Below are 6,000 nucleotides of genomic sequence, written 5' to 3' on the forward strand. Positions count from 1 at the left end.
TACATATTTGGTGTAGATTTTCTATTCTACTGGAGGAGTAAAAATGTTGAAAACTTTGCACTTCTAGGTGTTTTTCTGAATTTCTCTTAAAAATCACATTATTGCAAAAAACATAATAACAAAATATTTGTTCATCCATTTGGCATTAAATAGCTCAGGCTATTTCCTGAGCATAAATTAGAATTGCAGTGTTAAATAAAATGATGGGTATTTGATTTTAGATTCTTTTCTTGTCTCTACTACTTGATCTGTAAAATAGTAAATATCAATGGAAAATCCTGTTGCAGTGTTTTATCTTCATGTTTTCCTAATTTTACAGTAGCCTAAGATCAAGCATTGAGTCTAGCCTATAATATTCATAATAATGATATTTACTTTTATTTAGGAGTGGAATAAGAATTATTGGAGCCCAAAGCCAGTTACCAAGCAGGAGTTTAATTCATACTAAAGGACTTATCCAGTGGGATCTGGAGCTACAGAGGAGACCCACTGATTCCAAAATGAGTCTCCTTTGTCTCCCAAAGCAGAAGGAGAGGGGTAAAAGTACTGTGGCTTTTTCTTTCCTGAAATATATTGTTTCCTGACAGTATTTCTCAAAACCTGTGCTGAGGCAGAAGGCAGTTGACAATGGAGCCTGTGACTGTCATTGCCAGAAGACATTTACAAAATTGTTCAGAAAAAAAAGGCAGGTAAATAATGAACACAGTGCCATTCATTAGTCATTATGCTTTCTATTGATATGGCCTAATCTATTGGAAAACTTTATATTATAGTAATCAGTAATTTGGAGAAAATGTTTTAATAGTTATTAGCCTTATATAATTTTAGAAACTTTCATTTTGCAAAACTTAGTTAGGACTACTTTTGAATGACTTTATATACTGGTGGACACTTTTTTATATTGTAGCACCATGGTGTCCTACTAATGCCATGTATTACACCCTACTTTCAATTTATATTTTTGATATCAATAGCCACAAAATATGCTAGTAACATTTTTTTTTTTCATATTCTAAAAATCCTTATTCTTGGCATTGAGCAGAGTTCAAAGAGTTGTTCAACAATTATATGACCTATGTATTGGCACATATGTTAAAGTGATATATAAAAATTACAAGTATTTGGATAAAATTCATGTAAATAATGATGCCACACCTTGTATTCTTTTCAAAAATAAATTAATAATTGCATCCTTCCCAATTTTGAATGCTCAATGATAATCATTGTTTTGAACTTCAAAAGTACCTGCTTTAGTTGTGTTTAAAATATTTGTATTCATAATTTAAGCTTGATGTTCTTATTTGGGATACTATTGATTCACGTTTCTAGTACTTTAACATATTTCAATAATCATTGATCTCATATTTTTCCACTAACAGTTTTTGTCAAACTAATTCTTTACTTTCAAATTTCATTTAAAAGTTTCAGTTTAGGGATCCCTGGGTGACTCAGTGGTTTAGTGCCTGCCTTCAGCCCAGAGTGTGATCCTGGGATCCGGGATCAAGTCCCACGTCGGACTCCCTGCATGGAACCTGCTTCTCCCTCTACCTGTGTCTCTGCCTCTCTCTCTCTTTGTGTATCTCTCATGAATAGATAAATAAAATCTAAAAAAAAAAAAGTTTCAGTTTAGGGGAACCTGAGTGGCTCAGAAAGTTAGGTATTGAACTCTTCATTTGGCTCAGGTCAAGATCTCATGGGTCATGGAATTAAGCCCCCACAGCTCAGTGGGGAGTCTGCTTGAAGATTATCTCCTTCTGCCCCCTCCCCCGATTCATTCATAAGTGCAGTCCCCCCTCCCCCCCCAAAAGGTTCCAATTTATAATAAGTCCAGGAAATGTTAGCATAGTTCATTTTATCTTTATGTTTGTCTTAGAATTTGTTGTTATCATGATTGGGTTTTTCATTATTCATCTCCAATGATCAATGTAACTTTTATCCAAATTATTTTATTTTCAACAATTTAAGGTCTATATTTCTTAATTTAAAAAATATAGTTGCTTCCATTTCCTTTATAATGAAAGATACTAAGCCTGCTAAGATCATAGACTAAATATCCGATTCCCCAGATTCAGATGTCTTCCCACTAAATAGATGTGTAACCTAGAATAAATTCTACTCCTTATGGGGTGCTTGGGTGGCTCAGTCAGTTTAGCACCTGCCTTTGGCTCAGGTCATGATTCTACGATCCTGCACAGGGATTGAGCCCCACTTTGGAATCAGGCTCCCCACTCTCCCACTTCCTCTGCCTGTTGCCTCCCCCACTCCAGTTTGTGCTTACTTTCTCTGTCAAATAAATAAATAAAATCTTTAAAAAAATTATGTTCCTTATTTTCCTCACAATAATAGCAGCCAATTGGAGTGTGAAGCATATGAATGCATATGAATTAATGCATATGAATCACTATAAATATTGTCCAATACAGGTTAAACATGATGAAAATATTTTCAATTATTAATTCTTAAAAGATTTTTTTCTTTCCTACAATTTAAAACATTGGGATCAAAATCAATTTTATCAACATATTAACCTATTTTAGCAAATAATTGAAATATTTTCATTGAAAGTGTTAAAAATATTTTGTCTTTAAGACATTTTTTAGTATTTTTTACAATTCAGTTTTTTTTTGTTTGTTTAGATTTTATTTATTTATTCATGAGAGACACAAAGAGAGGCAGAGACACAGGCAGAGGGAGAAGCAGGCTCCATGCAAGGAGCCCAATGTAGGACTCGATCCCAGGACTCCAGGACCACACCCTGAGCCAAAGGCAGGTACTCAACCGCTGAGCCACCCAGGCATCCCAGTTTGTATTTTAAATATAAATAATGTGGGGCACCTGGGTGGCTCAGTGGTTGAACTGCTGCCTTCAGCTAAGGGAGTGATGCTGGGGTTGTGGGATCAGGTCCCACATGAGGCTCCTTGCAGGGAGCCTGTTTCTCCCTCTGCCTATGTCTCTGCCTCTCTCATGAATAAATAAATTAAATCTAATAAATACATCAATCAATCAATCAATCAATAAAATAATGTTACAGAACATTTAATTTATGCCTTTATTTGAATAGATAATATTTAAGCCCTAGTATTTACCTGCTCTGCTTTATAGATCCTTACAACAATCATACGTGATAATTGCTATTATTAATTACAATTTACAGATGAGGAGACTGAAACTTAGTCTAAATAAATTCTTAATATCACACAAATGGTTGGTGCAAAAGTGGGATAGAAAAGATTTTCCTGAATGCTGAGCCACAGATCTCAGCCCTCTGATATCGCTTTCTTTAACTACCATTTATAACTAGAATGATCCTTAGTATTTTTTTTTTTCTGGAATACTTCTTGTTGATATCTGTTACTCTGCCTTAATTGATTCACTTTATATTCACATTTTCTAGTTTGTTCAATATATTATGTTTATAAAATATAGTATTGATTGTTGGGACTAACATGAATATATTTTTCCTAAAAGAAACAGAGATTCTATTTCACTAACTTACGTTTTCCTGAATTTTGGTCATGTTAACTTTTAGAGAAAACAAAGGCCAGTACACTCCCACAAGAAGTTAATAGTTTAGCAATTTCAAATGAGCTAGTTGGTGTTAGTTGATGTGAGATTTTGGAGAGATCATAGATTAAATGCAGAATGCATCTCTTCACTTCATACACATTTTCATCTCCTCAGCCTCCCCTGGAAAGGAAGAGAAGACCAGGGGATATAGTCCCACTTACAGCAGTAGAGTCAGACTCAAGGACAGATAGAAGGCATAACAGCAATAGAAAAAGAGCGAATGGATATGCAACAGCAATGCCAGGATATGCTGAAACGAACACATGCATGACAGATGGATTATTCACAAATTTACTTCGATTCCCTGAATTGGTCTAAAACAGTATCACATGCAAATATGAAGAAAAATCTGAATACAGACTAGATCAAATTCATAAGGATGATGTTTTAAATGGTTAAAGAATGTAGAAACCATGTAATAGGCAAAAAAAAAAAAAAAAAGTATTTAACTGAAGAAAAAGCAGATAAGCTAAATGGTCATTAAATGTCCAGAGGGACTAGGAAGAAGTATTGGGAATGCATTTGCCTGCTGCAGGGTCTTTACCCTTGCCACTTTACCTGCCTGGAAGTCATCTGCCCTCAACCTCCTTCAGGTCTTCACTTAAATGTCACCACTTTAATGAGGCCATATTATCAATATTATCAAATTTGTCAAAACTGCCTCTAACACATATACTTACTCCTTATCCCCACTCTCTGTTTAATTTTCTACTTGTCACGTAATATCAAATAATATAGATTGAACTTGGTTTTTTGTTGTTGATGTTGTTGTGGAATTTCTATCTTCCTCTAGTAAATATAAATTGCACAAGTGGATTTTGGTTGTCTAATTTGTTTGCTGGTGAAGCCCTGGTGCTTGAGACTGTATCTGACACTCAATAGAAGAATGATAAATAAATAAACTTGCTCTGCTTTTCTTACAGGTTTGAGCATAAATCTAAGGGAGTAGAAGATATAGCTCATTGTATGATGGGATAGTGAAATGTGCCTCCTTGTGAGCTATTAGGCTCTCAGATAATAAAGATTTCATTCTTTAAGTGACTTTATGATCATTTAACAGAGGTTCTTAAAAAGACCCAGAGGACTGGATGGGAGGTTGAGTGTGTGCCTCTTTAAAGTAAAGACTTAGATTTCAAAGAATGAGAAAAATAAAAATCTTGAGTATTGAACAAAAACATTTCAAAAAAATTTTTTTTTAAAGATTTATTTATTTATTCATTCATGATAGACATAGAGAGAGAGAGAGAGAGGCAGAGACACAGGGCAGAGGGAGAAGCAGGCTCCATGCTGGGAGCCCGATGTGGGACTCGATTCCGGGACTCCAGGATCGCGCCCTGGGCCAAAGGCAGGCACTAAACCGCTGAGCCACTCAGGGATCCCCATTTCAATTTTTTTTTTTTAATCTTTTTTTTTTTTTTAATTTATTTATGATAGTCACAGAGAGAGAGAGAGAGAGAGAGAGAGAGAGAGAGAGGCAGAGACAGCAAGCTCCATGCACCAGGAGCCTGACGTGGGATTCGATCCCGGGTCTCCAGGATCGCGCCCTGGGCCAAAGGCAGGCGCCAAACCGCTGCGCCACCCAGGGATCCCCCATTTCAAATTTTTTAAGGAGAAGTTTTCCTCTTTAATTTTTGAGGACTTGTTAATTTGTTTTGCTACTTTCCATGTAACCCTAAAACACTCAGATGAGAGTAAAGATCAAAAATAATGACTGAGGGATCCCTGGGTGGCGCAGCGGTTTGGCGCCTGCCTTTGGCCCAGGGCGCGATCCTGGAGACGCGGGATCGAATCCCACGTCGGGCTCCCGGTGCATGGAGCCTGCTTCTCCCTCTGCCTGTGTCTCTGCCTCTCTCTCTCTCTCTCTCTCTCTCTCTCTCTGTGACTATCATAAATAAATAAAAATTAAAAAAAAATGACTGAAACAAGAGGGAAGTTCAGAGAACCTCATGAAGGTCTAAGAACAATCTTGGAAGAAGCAGCCCATAGTAACTAATCTGCAGTTTTGGCTAGTCAGAGGCAATTCTGAACACCAGCATCTCTGTCTTGAAAGAAAAAAAAAAAAACTTCTTTTGTATGAGATTTTATTTTTCTAGCCCTTTTTGAATGCACTAAATCATCTTTATTTAGTTATTCATATTGACTTTATAATCTTACTGACTCAGTGAAAGGGTTCAAGAAAATGAAATAGGCTTAGCACAACAATGCAACTTGAATCAGCAAAGGAATGAATATGTTGTTCTTTCAAATCCCATTGCCACAATAGCTCCGTCAATTTATTTGAAAAATGTACAACCCTGGAGTTTCGGCACCACTTAACAGCCAAGGAGAACAAAGTGTATACAGTGAGATACAAATCTTTCATACCATTAGTTCAATATATTTCTGCATAGCAGCTTTGCAAGAATTGGAAGCTTATTTTGGCAACATGCTGTT

The 6,000-nt window shown here is 36.1% G+C and overlaps 1 long non-coding RNA gene across 3 annotated transcripts in view; it reads left to right on the forward strand.

The window, feature by feature from the left end:
* The window catches only part of LOC144301781 (uncharacterized), a 327,386-nt gene extending 325,813 nt beyond the window's left edge, over window positions 1-1,573 (forward strand). For all 3 annotated transcript variants that reach the window (XR_013368639.1, XR_013368638.1, XR_013368635.1), the window contains 2 exons: window positions 588-689; window positions 1,423-1,573. This is a non-coding gene — a long non-coding RNA (uncharacterized LOC144301781). The remainder of the gene's footprint in view (window positions 1-587; window positions 690-1,422) is intronic.
* The last annotated feature ends 4,427 nt before the right edge of the window (window positions 1,574-6,000 follow it).

This window comes from Canis aureus, chromosome 30 (genome assembly GCF_053574225.1).
Source record: "Canis aureus isolate CA01 chromosome 30, VMU_Caureus_v.1.0, whole genome shotgun sequence".
Classification (NCBI taxonomy): Eukaryota; Metazoa; Chordata; class Mammalia; order Carnivora; family Canidae; genus Canis; species Canis aureus.